We start from the raw sequence: 20,090 nt of genomic DNA, 5'->3' as shown, positions 1-20,090 counted from the left end.
AACAGCACTGCCAGTTCAGGAGAGTGTAGGCTTTACACACTGCAGACTACAGCTAAGCTAGCATAGAGTCCGAGGAAAACCTCTCATATGCGGCTTTTTCAGCCTGTGGTCATCCTACCGACCAAAAGGGGTCGCTAGATAGAGATGAAACGCTGATCCCTAACCGGCTGCAGGGCTCCCATACCCTGAGTGACGCAGTCCCTAATTGCGCATTTCCCTGTGGAGCTACTGGTCACAGTTGGCACTGGTATAGTCTCACAGCGTGGTACGTTATCCTGATGATCTGTTTATCCTGGCATATGTACAGTGTAGTGAATTTTGTGTATGATATATTCTTATCCCGGAATGTGTGTAGCTTATTCAGTATTGCGTATAGTATATTCTTTGTGTTGTGTATGATATATTGTGTTGTTTATCCTGGCTCATGTTGTGATTATTCAGGATCATGTGTCTTTTGTATGGGCCATTGAGCACACCGTTCTCAGTGTCAAGGACTAGATTACTCTAAATCTGTTGAATACCTCCGGTTTGTCCACTTATGAAGCAAAAAAACATGCTTTCCGTTACTTAGTCTTCCTCTTAGGAGAACACACACAGGACCCCCACTTACTCAGGCACAGACCTGTCACTAATTCGACACATTTAACTGCATCTCTCCTTTGAAAGGAGAACTGCTACATTATCATAGCTGCAGAGAGACTTTATATTGCCATTTCTAACAATAAACTTAATTTTGTGTTTGGAATTGTAAACAGGCCTCCACAGTGAAGCGTCAAAGGAAAGCGAAAATAAATTTGTATGAAATAAGAAAATAAATTGGAGAGGAATTAAAGTTTGCTACCTACTGAAATATTTATCTGTATGTCCACTTTATTTTCAAATCATGGGAGTGAATTTTATTCCTCGAACATGCGGTTGAATTTTAGTCTTAATTTAGTCTGTTTTCTATGGCTGTCATTGAAATTTTCCACATGCATGCTGAAGTGATATTGTATAATGTATGGCCTGAATGATTAGATTTTTTAGTTTGTCAGGGGCTTGCAAGCTTACAAGCCTGGAGCCAAATAGGTCAAACAGGTGAGAACAGTTTTGTCAGAATCATCCAGAGATCATACAGAAAAGAACAAATCCACATTAAACAAAACAAAGAAATAAATAATATATGAATATATTTCACTCCAATATCCGACTGCAGTAAAATATTTTCATCAAGGATACACGCACAGCTGTAGGACACAACCTCCCAAAAATGTCAGATCAAATAAATGATTAGGGCTAATTAAATAATTAATAATTAAAGAGCATAAATTACCATGAAATTGAGAAACACATCAGCCCAAGCTCATATATGATTTTTTATGTGGCAGAGAGCAAATTGCAGCAGTGTTTAAAATAATCTGTAAATAAAAAGAATAAAAAAACTAGCTGCTCATACCACAGCCAAAATTTGCTCTAAAATCACCACATACCTGGCTGAATGGGAAATGATTTTGAGTTCCAGAAGTTATGAGCTGCTGTACATCACAGCCTCTGCACAAACTTTATTATTGCTGGTCGTGATGGTTCTGCTCTCACCATGAGCTGCTGTTAAATTTGATGCTTTGTTTGAAAGGCTGTGTTATGGCCTGTCACTCTGCTCTCAGTGGTTCCTCAGCTGCTCGCTGGTACATGGAGATGGGGGCTGTGTGCTTTTAGAGTGCCAGCTCACGATATTCAGCAGTCAAACTGTGTGTTCTGTACCTAGGCTACAGCTCTGCTGTGCTTTTCCATCGGTTTTGCTCCAAAGCCATTAAGTCAAGCATGACTTGGGAAAGTGGAAGGCAGCTCTGAAGCTTGATTTTGTGCAGTAATTTTTTTCACATCTGATACAGTAGCGTGTGAGTGCATGTGCACACACACACACACACACACACGCACGCACGTACGCACACACGCATGCACGCACACACACACACACACATGCACACACACACATGCACACACATCCCAGGGTTGGGGTCAATTCAGTTAATTCAATTTTTTATCCCTTTAAATTTGATCTAAATTGAACCAAATTTAACTGGGGGTTTCCAGAACTATTTTTAAAAATTCCTTTTCAATTCAGCAAGCTGAGTTCCAATTCAGTGTTCCTCCAGTGAAAATTCCTTAAATGCAGTTCTCTCTGTTAATCAACCTAAATGCCCTTAATTCAATTCACACCAGAGTTGCGGTCAATTCCATTGAAATCCGATGAGTCCGTTGGAAAAAATTCACATTATGGCCATTTATTAATTCATGAATTGAGTTTAAATTAATTTCCAGAAATGACTTAATTAATGTAGAATGGAACTCAAGCCAGATTCATTATGCCGTAACATACTTCCTTAATTTACTCTCCTTAATTCTGAGGCATCTTACTTCTATACATGTAGTTAGTTCTAGGACAAAACCTTTTGGAATCTGTAAAAACTGTGGTCGACAATTTATATTACAGGATTAATTTCCTTTACAAATGGAGAGTTGGAACAAATGAACTAAATAAATAAGTATAACCCACCTTGGCCCACAAGGCTAAATAAATGAATGAATGAATGAATAAATAAATAAATAAATAAATAAATAAATAAATAAATGTGGGAATATAACAATGAATAAATAATCTGAAAATATATGAATACAAAATCTGAGAATTAATGTAGAAATATATATACGTATATCTGCAATTCATTTATTATATTGTTTCTTAACTTATTTTTTTATTTGCAAATTTATTTTCATATTTATGTATTCATTTATTTCTATATATATTTCCCTGTTTATTTCTGGTTTTTTTTGGCGAGGACAGTCTATCAAAAAACTTTGGTCTACCCTCCAAGTCCGATATTCCAACCTTCCATGTGTTCAGAGTTACAGACAGCATTTAATATTCATTTCCAGATGTATTTATTTATATATTTTTAGATGTATTTATTTTTACATTTTTTATTATTCTGTTTTTTAAAATTTGCTTTTATATGTTCACATTTATTTATTCATAATTGTGGCACTCTCGATGTTCCAAACCTCTGAGCCCCTCTCCTGAGTGCACACCCCTCTAAAATGCTAAAATACAGCGCTCCTCAAGTTATACCCACTGGAGCATGACAATCCTCATCACTCCACCTCTTTTCTCTCTCTCTCTTTCTCTCTTTCTCTCTCATGTACTGTTTCTTTCTTTGGCAAGTACATATACAGCATCAAAGGTTAACAGTCTGTGAATAAATTTCTCTCCAGGCTAATTCAAATGAGAAAATCTTGAAGAGAAATCTCCCCCCTCTTCTGTCTTCCTATTCCTTCTTCTACTTTTCCTCAGCCGTAAGCTCATGGTTTGGCGGTTTCCAGAACCCCCCCCCCCCCCACCCCCCCACCCCCACCCCCTAAAAAACCTCACTATCTGGGACTTCAATGCATTTTCTACCACTTTGCGTGTACCGTCATTAGCAAGTCAATTTGATAGCATGACAAATTGCGCCTGGGGACAGTCCTTTCATTACTTGAGCGGGAAACATCAATTAGAGGATTCAGAGGATTCTTTATCTGCACTACAGGAGTTATCCACTGTTGCAGAGGCATTTTAGAATGTGTAGTACACGTAAAATCACATGTCCCTCTCCTCAATTAGAGTAAGACAAGGCAGCCTAAATAAGAAATAGTACTGCTACTTATAAGTAGTAGTGTTGGTAGTAGTATTAGTATTACTGTTGGTAGTAGCATTAGTATTAGTGTTGGTAGTGTTATTCATATTAGTGTTTGGTAGTAGTATTAGTGCTGTTGCTGGTAATAATATTAGTGTTAGTACTAGCATTAGTATTAGTGTTGATAATCCTATTAGTATTAGTGTTTGTAGTACTATTAGTACTATTGTTGGTAATACTATTGGTATTAGTGTCCGTAGTAGTATTCGTATTAGTGTTGCTTGTACTATTCGTATTAGTGCTGGAAGAACTATTAGTATTTATCTTGGTAGTAGATGAACTTTATTTGTTAATTAAGATTTTATAACTTTTTTTTATTGATTTTCTGACCAAATGTGTTTGATTTATGATACAGCTTCTACTATTTCTGCTATCACCCTTCCTACTACTTACTAGGACTACTTACTATGACATATTGTGTCGACTTCATCTAATTATTACAAGAACTTAATAATAAAAAATATTAATATTATTATTCATATTATTATTATTATTATTATTAATAATAACAATAATAATAATAATAACAATAGTAATAATAATAATAATAGTAATAATAATATCTTGACTAGCCTGCTCTCCTACTGTAGCGCAACCCATAATTTCTTGTGGTCAGACAGCTATGCAAATTACCTGGCCCTATTTTCCAGCTGTTTTTGTGCAGTCTGTGTAACCGGTACCCCTAGTTAGCCAGCTCTTTATGGTGGTATATTACAGTGGTAACCTGTCTATATTCACCCTGGACACATATCACAGCCTGGTAGCATTCTGAATTTGTACTGTGTTGCCGTGCCAGTGTGTGGTGTGTTTGATTTTGTCACCGAGGTCATTTGTTTTTTATGTGGTGCTTTTAGTTCTGTCTCTGGTACTGCTGACAGTCTGGATGGTTGGATATAGCTGTTCTGTGGGGTTTCTCTGAAGTGTCTTTGTTGGAAGGAATGTGGTTCATTCTGGGTCAGCGAGCTCCAGAATTCTGCTTCTTCTACTCTCACTCCATATGTTTCTCTCCCCTTCCCTCTCTCTCTCTATAGTGCTTGCTCTCTATTTTTCTCCTTCTCTGGTTTTCTCTGTTTATCTACCTCCTTTTCTTGCCCTCCATCTGGTACTCCCTGTAGCTGTCCTTTTCACACATTCTTTTTCCTATTTCTCTCTCTCTGTATAATAATAATAATTATAAAAACAGTTGATTCAAAATGTAATTAATCCGAGTGTTGATTCCATAGTTACATTCTCGTATATTATTTCTAATGTGTGGTTTCTCCTCTGTCATCTCTCTGCTGGGTGTGGATCAATGGTAGCAGTAAGGGTAGGGCTTGGGGGTTATTTCTGAGAGAGATTAGATTAGGGAGTGGCTGCAGTAGCAGGAACTGAGAGACATTAATGGTTCTCTGTTGGTCTATGCTGCTTTCACCGAAGACATTTTATCCGGTCTCCCCTGCCCTGTGGTAGCCAATCAGACTTAGCGGCAATGGCGTTGTCCAGCTGGGAAGGGCAGCTTTATTGGAGGTGTATGACAACTGAGCCATATAGTGGACTTGGTGAGTCTTAATGCAGCTTAGTAGACCTGTCCATCAAATCGGAGCAATTTAATTAAACTCTATCAGCTGTGTCCAGCACCGTGCATCAGCAAACTGACAGTATGTGCCTCACACTGAAGGGAGAAAGACACTCAGCAGAGACAGAGAGAAAGAGAGAAAGAGAGAAGGAGAGGTAAAGGTATAGAGACAGAGAATGAGAGGGGTAGAGAGAAGGATGTAGAGAGAGAGGTAGAGATGTAGCGTGAAAGAGAGACAGAGAGAGAGAGAGGGAGACAGAGGGAAAGAAAAAGATGGTGTGTGGAAACAATAGGCTTTGGAGCACTCTTGTTTAGCTTGTGGCAGGGTTGTGGGTGATGGTGGTGGTCGGGGAGGGGGGGGGGGCAGTGTTGCCATGGGTAACAGATTAAATTCCACAGTTCTCTTTGGCTCTTGCCCTGACCAGCGATGTCACTGCAGGGGGCCGCCCATGCGAAGCCGCAGGGTGTCTGAGCAGCACAGCCTCAGGGAGCATGGTCAGGTGACTCTGGGAGGTGGGGGGTACCGGGGATCTCTGTCAGGATGCGCTGTCACCACGGCAGCAGGCTCTGTGATTGACAGTGATCCTCACCACTGTCACAGAGCTTATACTCACCTGCGCTGATCCCCAGGGACCCCAGGGCAACGTGGAGGAGAACTAAATCTGTCTGCCCTTGTACCTACCTCCCTCTCTCACATTCTCTCTCCCACTCTTTTCTTTCCCTTCTCTTTCCTCTGTCACCTTTTTTCTTCTGCTCCCTCTTTTCCATCCACCCTTTTCTCCCTCCATTCTCTTTCCCCCTGCCTTTTTCTCAGCTCTCAGACCTCCCTTCCTCTCATTCTTCACCCTCTCCTCTCTCTTCTCTCTTTCATCTTTTTCTCCTGCCCTCCATCCGTAACCACTCCTTTTCTCCCCCCTTTCATGTTAGACCTTGGTATTTTACCCCATTTCATATTTTTGCCCTTTAGACACCAGTAAACATTCTTGCAGATTACTGCCGCTTTAAAAGAAACATCTATTTTCACTGATAAACCAAAACAATAATACAGGATGCACATTTTGGTTTAGAATTATTTTTTAAATAATTGCAATTCTGCAGGGATCTGCGGGAGTTTTTTTCTTTAATGCAACTGGCATTTAAAGAGTTAACGTATTTCAGATGCATATTTAATCCAGTCATGCCTCAATTCCAGAATGCCCCTGAGCTCATGGAGGAGTTAACCCTTTACGATGTGAAATCATGAATATGTGATTAGAATGTTCTTAACTGAAAATGTGATGTAAAACTCACTATTGGTAATTGAATGCAGTGGAGTTCTAGAACTCTGACTTAAAAAATAAAATAAAATAAATAAATATATATATATATATATATATTCCAAAAAAACTACTCGTCAAAGATTTGCTCCTTGCCCATCAGTGGCAACAGGGCCAGGCAACAGGCCCTGAAGGGGACGTTATTAAAAATTAGCTCTATCAAGTAGGTGGTTAGTGGAACTGGGTGGCTAAGAGGCTGTTTGAAATGGAACCCTAAATGTCCTGTGGTCTCCAGGCTAGGGCTGTGTGTGGAGCATGTACAGTGTGCACTGGGAATTAGAACAGTATGGGCTCTGCTCTCAGTAGACAAGCCGTTTCATTATTATCCCTTATTATGCTTTTGTCAAGTATACTGAAGCACAGTGAAGCCTGACGTTTTGGTATTCAAGTGTGCTAATATAGTGTGCTAGTAAAAAATGCATTTATTTTAAAAAAAGCCTCAAGTTGTCAGTTTGGGTCAACTCCCTTCCTGAGTGCTCCTTCCTTATTAATCACAGTTCAAACTGTGCTTTATTCTGATTCTTCCCTTTCACAGAACAAATGGCACAGAAGGACAAGTGTCAGAGTGTGGGAACACTATGGCAAGCCCTTCTAACATTTAATAGCTTCACTTGACTATCCATAATTGCAGTTTATGCAGTGCATTTTGACTTGTAGATATCTATGTGACTACTCAGAATGATAATTTAAGATATCTGCAAATATATTTTGACTAGTGAAAATACCTTTTAAGATATCTATAATAAGGTCACAGACATCATCATTCAACTCGTCACACATACCAAATGATAATTTAAGATATCTGAAATTCCATTTTGACTAGTCAGAATGATATTTTCAGATATCTGAATTAGAATTATTCCTAGTCAAACCTACTGTGTCTCTGGTGCAAGGCTTCGCAATGGATATTGGTCATTATGCTTACTGTTTGAACCAGCTGTGTTCATGGCTCTGGATAACTGATACTTTATGAGATTTGTACCATGTCTGACCTATGTTCTGTACTTATTCCAACGACTTTTGGTGTATGCTTGTTGCACGTCGCTTCGGATAAAAGCGTATGCCAAATAAAATATAATGTAAATGTAATGTTTTGCAAATCAGGTGTGATCAATTTTGGTTTAAGAAATGGCCGTGGCTGTTGTTAAAAAAAAAAAAAAAAAACGTTGTGTCATGAAGCGGAAAGAGACGGTGTAATAGTCATCTTATTGCCGATGGTAAATTGTCTGTATTTATAGTTAACAGCTTCTTTCATGCACGGGCCAGAGCATTGCAAACCCTGTCCGAGATGCTCAACTTGGATTCAGGCTGGGTCTGACATGGCGGTCCCAGCATTACTAGAACGAGGACCTTCTTACAACAGGGAGCACGTTTTTGATATCAGTCAATATGATCATTTGAGATATTTATTAACGTGCTCCGACTCTGAGATCGATCTCCTTTCAAGTTACCCATAACTTCTTTGTAGATATCTGGAACAGACCTGTGACTAGTAGTAACTCAAATTCTCCACCTTAGTTTTGACTAGTCATACAGTAACTCCAGTTCAAGATATCTCATCTAATTGTGTTCTGATTAGTATTATCTTAGTTTCAGATATCAGAAAAGATCATTTAGATATCGTAAATCACTAGGAATTGAAGATATATTTAATTGAAATTATGACTTGTCAGAACTAATATGGAGATATCTCTAATTTGAGTTATGACTAGTCATAATTTAAATGGAGATATCTGAAATTCATGTTTTGGACAGTGAAAACTGAATTGTAGATAACTTTAATTGGTGGTTCCATACAACTGAATGGCGAAAGCAACTTCAATCTTACTAGTCAAAATGTAATTAGTGATATCTTAAATGAACATTTTGACTAGTCAAAATGCAATTTGAGATATCTTAAATTAGCATTTTGACTAGTCATAAATCAATTACAGATATCTCTAATGTGAATCCGGTCACACTATTAAATGCTAAAAGGGCTTGCTGTAGGAACACTATGAGTTTGTGATGTCACCTTGCAGTGTGGCTGTCACATCCCTGTGCTAAGTGGCTCTCCAGTGTATAAAGCATGACAGTAGTGTCTGATTGCAGTGCATTATATTATTATACTAAAATATGTTCCTGGCATTTAGCAGAGTGATTTACGCAAACATGAGTGTACTGTTTTATTTATGTATTTGTTTGTGTATTCATTAACTTTGTTTGAGTGTGTGTGTAATGTAGCTGTGATATTCAAAGTGTGATGTGTGTGTGTGTGATTTGTCTGTATCATGTGATTATGATATTGTATGATTGTAATTGTGTGTGTGTGTGTTTGTTCGTGATTGTATGTGCATGCGTACATTTGTACATGCAGCGTGTCTGTATGCGTGTGTGACTGTGTGTATGCATGTGTGTGTGTACGTGTATGTGTGTGCGTGCATGTGTGTGCGTGTGTGTGCATGTGTGTGCTCATGCACAAGTGTGTCAGTTTGTGTGTGAGTGTGTGTGTGTGAGTGTGATATTCAGTGTGTAATGCGAGTGAAGTCTCACTCAGTATGTGATTCTCGGTGCGTTATGTCTGCTCTGCTGTGGGAGGGGTGGATGCGGGCTGGCTGCAGGATTTGTAGATGGCAGCAGCTTTATTAACGGCATGCTGCTGGGGGAATTGATCATAGCTGTGCCCTGTTTGACAGGAGCTAATAGAGTACCTGCTCTGAGGGTCAGGTTCATCATCAAACTCCCAGCAACCTTTGCACATCACCCAGGCCTCTGCCCTTTCAATTAAAAGGCAAATTTATTCTGATGAGACCACTGGCTCATTTTTCATTTTTCTCTTCCTCTTTTATTCCTCCCCCCTGCCACGGCATCAGAATGCAAGTCCCTTTTTCGACAGCCCCAATCCTTTTTATTTTTTTCATCTTCACACCTGATACCATCTGGAACGTAGATATTTCACTGTGATTGTAATCACAGACAGAGATAAAGACTGTTAGTTGATTGTAATTTAGAATAGCAATCAAAGGGTCCTTTCTTGCGTGGCATCATTGCTTCCACAGTGACAAAGGTAGGGAAATAATGTGCTACATTTTTTTTCTTTCTTAGATTTGTTACCCACAGAGGTAAAACCACACCTTGCTGCCTTCAGCTCTCCATATCTGTTTCTGTCTGATCACCATTGACCTTTACTGGCGGGATGCATATTTTAGCATCATTTGCCTTTAGATGTGTGTTCTGATCTCTGGAAGGACTACTCTAATCTTTGGCCTTTACCCTAATTCCTCATTGATTGAAGTCTCTTTGTTTTCATTCTATTCTGCAGTGACTTTAAAAGAAGGGGGGGGGGGGGGTGGTGGTTAGGGATTATGGGGGGGGTGAGCTGCTGCATCTTCCTTAAACCTCCACATCTTCAAAGGCCGGACTTCACCTGTCAGTGCAGAATGCTGCAGTATAGTAGACAGAATAAGGCTGAAATTTTGGTTGGAGAATTTGCACTGTACTAGACTTCAATAAACACCCTGCTGTATGAAAGGACAGTGCATTAAACAGTTTCACAGTTCCATTATTTAGCCCTGTTTTAGAGACGCTGCCAAATATTTATCGCTGTGTTGTGTGTTACGTGAAAGTAGTCACAGCTGTAAATTATCGCACATCTGAAAGTGAACAAAAATCTAATTGGAGGGTCTTTCACCCAACTCCCCCCCCATTGTCTGTATCAGTTCCATCTCCACCAGTGGTACGGTCTGTGCATTGCCTCTGATCCTCACTTGACGGCGGAATATAAAATGTTGTTGACGGGTGTCAAAACACGGAAAAGTGAAGCTTTGTCTTCCCCATTTTTTACATCGCTCCGCAGTTGACGCTGCCTCAGAATCCCCCGCCCACCCCTCTCCTATCCCCAACCCAGACTCTGCCTGTTTGCGTCTGTGTTGCGCATGATGGGGGAAGGTCTGCGGTTTCCTGCACCGTAAATAGATGTTGCAACACTCCAAAGGTCACAGATCGATACTGTCTGAGAAGAGGGTGATCTTGAGAGGCGTGGAGTTGTGACAGATGGAGAGATGGACCCCACAGTTCTTAGCGTTCAGCTTCCTAAGTTTCCTTATTTTATCCTCCCTGCCCTTCCTCTCTCCCTCTTTCCCTCTCTCCATCTCTCCGTCGCTCTTCTCCTGGAGCATTTTCTTGGCCGTAATGGCAGAGGAATATCAAAGGGTGGAATAATAAAAATCAAAATGGCTGTTGTGAATTGACTTGTAGCACTAGAAAACGCAATTATGTCCCCACTTCCAATTACAGTTCCCTTTGAAAGACGGCGATAAAGGCTGCCATTGTAGTGCACAAGAGGCCACTGTTTGCTCCAGAAACAGGAGCCGAAACTCCTCAGAGTTCTTCAGCACGATTGTGCTCATCTGCGTGGGTAGATTAGAGAGCAGATTCCTTATCCGCTCACCTCATTCACGGGCGTTCATAATGGTTGGCTTGTTTCGGATTATATTGTGGCAACCGGGGATGGTTGCTTTCTCGTTTCCATAGCAAGGCTTTGCGGCTGTTTATGTGCAAATGAAGGCTAATAAAGACCGGGGATTCGAGCGCGACCCCTGGGCTCCTGATGGCTTCGGCTCCCCACAGCCTCCTCCTCTGTTACTGTGTCCCTGTGGGGCCGGGTTGTTCTGCTTGCCCCTGAGACATGAGGCTGCAGCTCTGTTGCCGTGGTGCACGCTGTCATAGAGAAGCTTGATTTGTGAGCGGGGGCTTAATTAACCTTCACAGCGCATCTCCCACAGATCCTATCCACAGGCTCCTTCAGGAGAGGGTGAGACACGCACACATGCACACACAGACAAGCACATACACACACACACACGCACACACACAATCTTTCTCCCATTTCACACTTCATTTGCCTTTGCATTTACAGCCCTTCCAAACTCCAGTGTCCACGAGCTACATTCAGATACAAATCCTCTACACCCCACTCCAAGCTGTGTGATATCCAGTTGAATGTGACAGTATTGTGAGAGTTGTGTCAAATTGTCTGCTTTCCCTCTGTACTAATCAAATTTGAAATGTAAATCAAACAGTGAGTATGAGGCACAATAAGGGGGAGTGGATGGGGTAGGTGAGATGGTGTAAAGAACAAAGAATGAAAGTTTAGCCAATTAGACATCATTAAGAGCAGCGCAGAGCTTACGGCAGACTTTCTTTCATAGGACACTCAGTTGCAAAGGTTAATGCACACGCGCATGTCACTGTCTGTGCTGGGAGCGATACACACAGTGTTGGCGTAATCCAGCGCAGGTGGAAAGACGGCAGTTTCCTCGGATACTGCACTGCGCAGCTCTGTGCATGTGTGAAAATGCAGGCCTTGTTTTCGATGCTCTTGACACATCGTCTCTGGCCTGGTGATTTCAAATCGCTGTTTATCCAGTTCCCACTTTTGCTCTGCTTTTATTCAATTAGCTTAATCTTCACCTCCCCTTAGGCCTGTATCTCACTCTAAAGCCAACAGGGAGAGCTGGAGAACATCTCCCCTTTCCAATTCATAGTGCTCTTTGTGTGTGTGTGTATGGTGGTGGGGGGGTGCATGTGTAATTGCATATTTATGTGGGTTTATGCAATTTCTTTGTCTGTAAATGTGCATGCGTGTGCATATGTGCATGTATATATGGCTTTTTGGTCTTTCTGCAATTTGTATGCATGTATTTGTGCATGTGGAAGTGTGTGTGTATGTGTGGAGAGCTGGCTGGAATTTGGCAGAAGCAGGGCGATACCCTGATTCATATGCCAGACTCGTGGCACTCCTTCCTGCCCTGGGCTGAAGTAGTGAATGGAACACTGTTTGCTGTTCTGCTGTTCTAGAACAGCCCATTGTTTTCAGTGTTCTCTGGCTGGAAGAATGCCATTGGCCAGTCACCTCCAACCCCCTCCAGAGTCCTCCCTCTGAATGTCTTTCAGTTTGCCCAACAGACTGATGGCTTTGTCCAGAGCCCAAATCAATGTCTATCAAGATGGTGCAATGCAACATTTGCTCTGCTAACAAAGCAGAAAACTTAGCAGTTGTGTTTTTGTAGCCTCAGCACAGTTGTCTAAAGAAATGTACTCTTGAAGTTGGGTGCATGGAGCATCCTGGCCCTGCAAAGTGACCTATTTAGGATGCAGCGGCACGCCGGTTTAGTCCTTTCTGCATCTTTTTTGGCAGGGTTTGTAAGCGCCCCACTGTTGGGGCTGTGTTAATGGCAATCCTGGTCAGAGGCAGACAGCTGGAGAGTGGAAGGCTCCCTGGCACTCTCACGCTGACCCAGATTACCGGAAATTAAGGAGATTTGACGGTGCTCAGTTCTGCAGCTCCGAGCCGGGCCTGCTATCCGCGGCAGCAACGGGAGCCACATTGGATGTAATTGCTGACTGATTCATTGTCGCCGGCATGCAGAGATTATGAGCGGCTGCAGGATTACCGCGATGAGGTAGACGTCTGACACAGTAAAAACAGAATGAGACAAAGCAAACGAAATGATAGCTGAGGTGAAGGTGATCATTTTGGAACTCCTGGGCTACAGTAGTTGCAATAGGAGCTGCTGTCGTTGCTATGGTACTGTAGCAGTCAGCGGTGTAACCGTGGAAGCGTAGCTCTGTTCCCGGATCCCGTCATTAAGATTCTGCGGCTTGATTTAGCGCCCTGACGTGCGCGCTCATGGGGCTGGGTGCCCCCGTGCCACATCGCAGCCTAAACCGTGCAACCCGTCACGAAGATGGCCTCCTCCATCATCCCAGGGACCGTAGTTAGGTGTGCGCCAAATTACTCCCGCCCACTGAAAGCCCTGTTACTTAACAGGAAAGCATAACAAGGAAACTCTTTAGATGTGTGCAATTTTAAAAAAGAAAAGAGAGAAAGAAAAGGTTGCAATCAAACTAAGAGACTTAGCCAAGTTTGGGAAATTGCAGAGTGCTTTTGATTGCTGGTCTTTCCTCTGGGGCCTTAGTAACCAGATATAGCTGTAGTTGCACATTTAAACTTTAAACTGTATTCGTAGAAGACTTGAATGCCTCCATAACCATATACGACTGCGTATGTCATATTCACTTCCTATTTAAAATTTTGACTCCAGAAATCCTGCATCAGTTAAACAACAGTGCTGCAGATTGCACAGATCACGCACAATTAACACACGCAATTAACACTGCTTGCACAGAGTGTTATGTTTTGCAGTGTTGCAGTAATGGAAAATCACAACATTGTCATCAACATTGAAAGTGCAAAAGTCACAACACAAATAAAACTTTTACAACCCCCAAACCACCACTTTCCCGCTACATTGTCAATAGGACCATAGAACATGTACTGGCTTCCTGCTGGAAAATGCTTTTAAGGTGTTTCTGCAACCTGGCAAAAAAAACAAACAAATCACCAGAATATCTGCACAACTCTCCATAAGCTAAAAATGAAATGTACCTATATATATATCCCCTTGAGTATTTTAAGTGTCTTGGATGACAAAAACATGTTGCTATGAAAATATTTTCAAAAATATCATTTATTTTATTTCTACTGAATGTGCCTTGAAGTATAGGTTTCAGCGCAATATATGGTTCTTGCACATTCTCATAGTCATATATTCCGTATTTTACTCAGGTGTGACAGCAAATGAGCAGTAGTTGCAAACGTGGTAAAAACCCATTTTGAAGAGTGCCTGTGTTCTTAATTCCCTTAAGTCTGCTTTTATAAAGGGTACAATGGCATGTTTATCATTTGACATGCTGATGACTGACAGCTTGGCTCAGACCCAGGGTCAGTGCTGGCCAGCTGTAGTCCAGATTCCCCGGTCAGTGCCCAGATATCTCCCTTTCTGCCCCCTACCCATGTTATTCTGCATTTGTATCTACTCGCAGCTGATGGGTCAGCGTCATCATTTCGGGTTGGGGGCTCCAGTGTTGCAGACCAAGGCTTTGGAAAAGGGCTGTGAGACCTGCTGTAAGGGGGTCCTGGTCTGTATGGCGTTCTGGGCCAGTAGTTTATACCTGGTGCTTTACTTTGGGTAGCATCAGTCCTCAAATGCATGAATAAGATGGTGTCCCTCCCACCCCCTGGGCACCGAGGTCCCACTCGCTTCGCTGTACGCGTGCAACAGCGTGCATTTCCATGTAGGCCCCTTGGCCCCAAATTTTGTTCTTAAACACGGGTGGACCCAGCACGCCTCTCTCTCTCTCTGTATTTTTAATCTTCGCTTCCAGCCCTGCCTGCTCCCTACGTGGTTCGGCCTGCAATGCATCGGTTCTCATTCTGATGCAGGAAGAGGAACGACCTCAATTATTCAGGAGGGGCATTGTTTTACCCCTCCGCTGTCCGCCCCTGTCCTTCCCGCCGTGGCGAGGTGACACCCCCCGGGTTGGCGGTCAGGGATATCGTGTGACTCTGGCTAATTCGTACCCTTCTCGCGTAACTGGGATGCAGATATCGCATCTCGCCAGCCAGGCGCGGTGCGTGTCGCTGACGGAGCGGCCGGAGCACAGCTTCGGGAACTCGTTTCAGTGAGCGGTGAGACTGCTCATACTTCACGAGGAGTCAAATGAGCCATTTGGAAAGTCTGTATTCTCATTTGTCTTTTTTTTTTTTCTTTTTTAATCTTAGAATGTGCTTTCTTATCACGCCTTTGCCCCTTGGCTTTTGAAGTGAAACTTTCAGGAAAGAAAAATTTCAACCTTGAGGACGACTTTTCGTACATGTGAGATTTTTGTTTTTGACAATATGGGACCCAAAAACAAAATGGCTCTCACGTTACCTGTCCAGACAGGTCATGGTGTAACTGTGAATTGGCTCCCATTAGCCAGCTGATTGGATTGTAATTACTTTGGCAAGGTTACAGCATGAGCAAGATGACCTGGCTCACTGGTCCCTCTAACTAATGGATTGGTGAATTAGGGCCTTTCAGTGAACATTCATCAGCAGCATTTAAACTATGTTCCTGTACTGTGATTTCAGCATTGCAAACCTTTTGAATGGGATGGCAGTCTGGCCATTTATATAATAGGAACTGTGATTAGATCTGGGTCAAATAATTATTTAAAGTACCGTATCCCTTCAGACATCAGTAAAACCCTCGCATATATATGTTAATGAAAAAAAAACACCTTTGACCAATTTTCAGAACAAAAATTCTGGTTAGTCAGTAGCCTGCATATCTGTGAAAATTCTCACAAATATGCAGTTGTTGTTTCAACATTTTCAGCCATTTTCAGAGAGTTAACGTTTTTGAAGCATGGACACCACAATGTGTCTGACGTGCTTTGTTCCCACAATCTCTGTTTCCACTGCATTTGGACCTTGTAGACTAAATGCACAAAGGCTTTGTAGTTTAGTTACAAAAACAGAACAGTATTTATGATTAAACATTATTTATGCACTGTCACTAGGATTAAATCATGATTTAACAGTAAACCTAAAATTTTATATGTTGCTACCTTTAATATAGCAAGTTTTAATATAATTTTTTAAAAGTTTGTTTTTAATAAGAATATAAGCTAAACTAAAGTCATTTTATGATTTTTTATACCAACTTGAGGCTAGCTAACCACCATAAAACCCAAAAATTAATTCATGTTCTTTTCCATTTCTGTTGCTTTTGCTCATTGTGTTAAAAAAGAAACTTGCTTTAATGCATACATTTGAGCTATGCTTAATTACAAATTACAGTCTCAACTTTGTATGCTTAGCTTATTTGTATATTTCTGTGTGTAACTGAAACCTATATCAAATTTATCTGTGCCATTCAGTACATTCTGGGCACTGGAGGCTGACAGGAATTAATTTAGAAGGATTGCAATTACAGGATTATCAGCATTTTAATTGAAAATGCATGGTTTATATGGTTCAGGACAACCAACTACACTTGCTTTGGAGGTGCGAGGGGGGGGGGGGGGGGGGGCGGGGGAGTTTGAAAGACAAAAAACCTGACTTTGTGGTTGGGCGCTGGAAGGCGGTGAGGGGAAATTCCAACGGTGACGGTGGTGCTGGGCTCTCTCCTCGGCGGAGGTGGCGGTTTCTCTGCTGTGGGAGCGGGTTTTCTTGCTTTTGGCTGTGCGTGCCTGCTCAACGGCATCATAAGGGGGCGCACATTACAGCTCGCATTTTCCGCCAGGGCGCTCTTAAATGATGCGAAGCCGACGTTGGCCCCGCTTGGAGGTCAGAGCGCTTTGTTGGGGAAGTTTGATGGATTTTGTCCTGCAGTACCCCAGATAATGTGCTCCTGCGCTTCTCTGGGACAGCGGCGGAGGGAGCTGAGTGGTGTTAAGTGAGAACGGGCCTTGGCTGCTGGAGACGGTGAAATCGATCCTGGGGCGTGCGGTGCTAGTGCGCGCCCATTACCTGAGAAGGGCTGGTATGAAGCCCAGTCGCGTCCGTCACGCTGCGCGGGGATGGCAGAGCCGCGTGGCACATGGATAAAGGTAAAGACTCTGCTTTCGAGTCCTTTCATTCCTCTCTCATTTAAATTTTCCATAAATTACTGTTTAATGCAACCCTTTAATACAAAACTTTTGAAAGATACGGAACACATCACAGAACGAGAGGGAGAAGGAAAAGGGGGGAAAGACAGAGAAGAGCAATCTGCACGGAAGTCCCGCATGTTAAACAAGCTGATCTTCATAGCTTCTTTATTTCATGAAGCTATCCTGACCTGGATATGGATCAAAAGCTCCTTAGTTCGTCTTCAGAGTCCGTGTGTGTTGAATTAGAAAAGGCCTTTAAATGCGAGCTGAGAAAAGCTGGTCTTGATAAACATTTACTCTGGCTTGGCCCCCAGAGGGACTGATGGTGTATTGATGGGGTATCGATCCAGAGAAACTCCATCCCCCTGCCTCTGGTGGGCCGGAGTTCAGAGGGGCGAAAGGGGATGTTTGAGAGCCCCCTTTCTCTGCTGTTGGTCTGCCATACACATCCCTCATTCACCGTTTAACTGGCTCGGAAAACCAGTGACAGGTAGAATATTGGGGGGCGGGGGGGAGGGTAGGAAATTATGTCCTCTGTGTGTGTGTGTGTGTGTGCGTGTGTGTGTGTGTAGGGTTTTTTCTAAAGAGAGGAAAAATTGATGAAATTGATGGTAATATGCTTATAAATGTCCAAATTTCACAAATCTCTCGCCTGCATTCTGTTTCCGTGCATATACCTTGTATTAAACATCCAGCAAAAACCACCGAAATATAGGGGTGACATATATGGACATATATATATTTGTTCACTACTCAGAGTTTGGCACGTTAAGGTAGAATATGTAATATGCCTCTCGCATGTAATATTATGTAATTTAATGTAACATAATAAACAGTAAGTTATTACAGAATGGCATTAACAGTGTATTACGTTATACGTAACACTGTGTAGACTTTGGCAGGTCTTTTTATTGCTCCTCTCTGCTTTGAGATTTGCAGGTTACAGGTCCACTGCAATGCATGGCCAATGCATGTGTGAGTAATTTTACTTCCAGATGTTTCTGGTTTCTGTGGGCAGCAATGCAGTCACCTCTTTTTCGTGCTATCAGGTAAATTCAGCCTAATAGCCAGGGGCTTTGTGCCTGACTCTCACAGCAAGTGTTTGCTTGTTCAGCTCCGTATGCAGAATCCACATGTTTCAGAAAACCCTTTCTGCAATGTTACAGGGGATAATGTGAAAAAAAAAAAAAAAAACTAACCAAAAAAGGGTTTTCTTAAATTTGCTCCTCAAAGCAGATCACACTGACACAGATTTGATCTGATTTCAAACTGTTGGCCTGCTGTTTCTTCTCAAGAAGGTGGTTTGATGTTTCTGAGAAGTAGGCGGATTTCATTATGTACTGCACGAATGTTACGCTTGTCTCTGTATTACTCAGCTTTCGGTACACATTTTGATAGCTGTAATTTAGCATCTGTGCTTCACAACGCACAGATTGTCGATTGTTTATGAAGTGCCTTTGTGTTTTTTATACTCTCAGAGAGGCATTTTAATGCTGAGTGCTGCATTATAGGCCCCTGTTAATGAATAAACCTTGTTAGTTTTATATGTTCTTTTGGCATTACTCTTCCAGAAGTCTTTCCCTATCACAGTGCATGAGCTTTGTTCATTATGGTTAATATATTTTATCTATATGCCAATATGTGGATGTACATGCTTACATGTCACAACATCCCATATATATATATATATACTTATGTTTTTATTTGTCATGCCAATAAAGCTCTATTTTAATTAAATTACATAAATCAGAGAAATAAACTGTTGAAGGTGGTTTTACTCACTATAAACAAACTAAATCTTGCTTGAAGTAAATACATAAAATAAATCAGTGTTATTCCCGTAATATGAGGCTAATAATGTATAAGTAATTAGTTACATGAAGATAACCTTAATAAATGGTTTGTAACCATGTATTACTGTCTAAATCTGTAGTTATAAAGTCATTGTCTCACATTGGGCCCCAACAGCCCAGAAAATCCTATGGGCTATTTTTTTTGAGGGCCCCTGTCAGTCAGACTTGGAATCTTTCTAATCCCCCCCCACTCACACTTTGCAGTGCCCCTGTGTGGAGGACCCTCCTGCCATCTCTCACTGAATGTCCCTAGAGCTGTGTTACTAGCTGGCCCAACAGGATTTCATAAGCATGAGTCATTTTGGGTGAAAAAAGACACTCCTTTAATCCGCCTTTCTGTCTGTCAGTTTCAGACACAAAGGCCAAGCTCTCTGCTCCCCAGGAGATAAAGTTTGTCAGTCTTTTCTCTCTCTCTCCCTTCCTCCCTCTTCCTGTTCTACCCTTTTTCTTTCATTTCCTATCTTGCTCTTCTCTCTCTCTCCTCTTTCAGTTCACTTCAGTTTAAATGCTTCATTGGTATGACATTGTGCAATGCATACATATGCAATACAGCTTGTGTATGTGCTGTAACAATTATATTTGTATTGGCAAATAAAAGAACAGCATTCACAAATAAAAATGACAATATCAAGGAAGACTAACAATTTAGATGTATCAGTAATAAAAAATTAAAAAAATAAATAAAAAATCTGTTCCAGGTAGCAGTGCTGTCTCAGAGTGTTGCATGTAGTTTCTGCGTGTGTATAGTGGTGCCAGATTGATGTCACACAAGGGTATGACATTCTGAAATTTGTGTTTCTCACAATTAGGGGGGAAGCGCAGCTCTGTCTCAATCTGCTGTTGGTTGCAGTGGGAGCGCAGCCTCCCTTCTCTGGGTTACTACGGAGACCGGTGCCAGCTGCTCACTGCAGCCAGGCTATGCCCGCTGACTACCTCTCTCATGCCCCACTTTCTCCACTCACCTCCCTTTCTTCCTGTGTTGCGTACTAATCTGCACGCCTCTCCCTCTCTCTTGTTATAACCCTTTCCTCTTTGTCCTCCCTTCCTTGCCCTCTCCCCCCTTCCCTGCCCTCACCCCCTTCTCTCCCCCTCCCTCGCTCTGTTCATCCCTTTCTCATGTTCTCTTTCTCAGTCCAAATAATCAAATGTGTTTTTTTGGCGTGGACACACAAAGGCCCACTCATTTACATAT

The 20,090-nt window shown here is 41.9% G+C and overlaps 1 protein-coding gene across 2 annotated transcripts in view; it reads left to right on the top strand.

The window, feature by feature from the left end:
• Positions 1-20,090, top strand: part of b4galnt4a (beta-1,4-N-acetyl-galactosaminyl transferase 4a) — a 137,807-nt gene that overhangs the window by 23,485 nt on the left and 94,232 nt on the right. The gene's annotated exons all lie outside the window — the stretch shown is intronic.

Source organism: Anguilla anguilla, chromosome 16 (assembly GCF_013347855.1).
Source record: "Anguilla anguilla isolate fAngAng1 chromosome 16, fAngAng1.pri, whole genome shotgun sequence".
In the NCBI taxonomy this organism is placed as follows: domain Eukaryota; kingdom Metazoa; phylum Chordata; class Actinopteri; order Anguilliformes; family Anguillidae; genus Anguilla; species Anguilla anguilla.
Note: the sequence above shows the minus strand (reverse complement) of the source record. Positions and strands in the feature narration are given on the sequence as shown.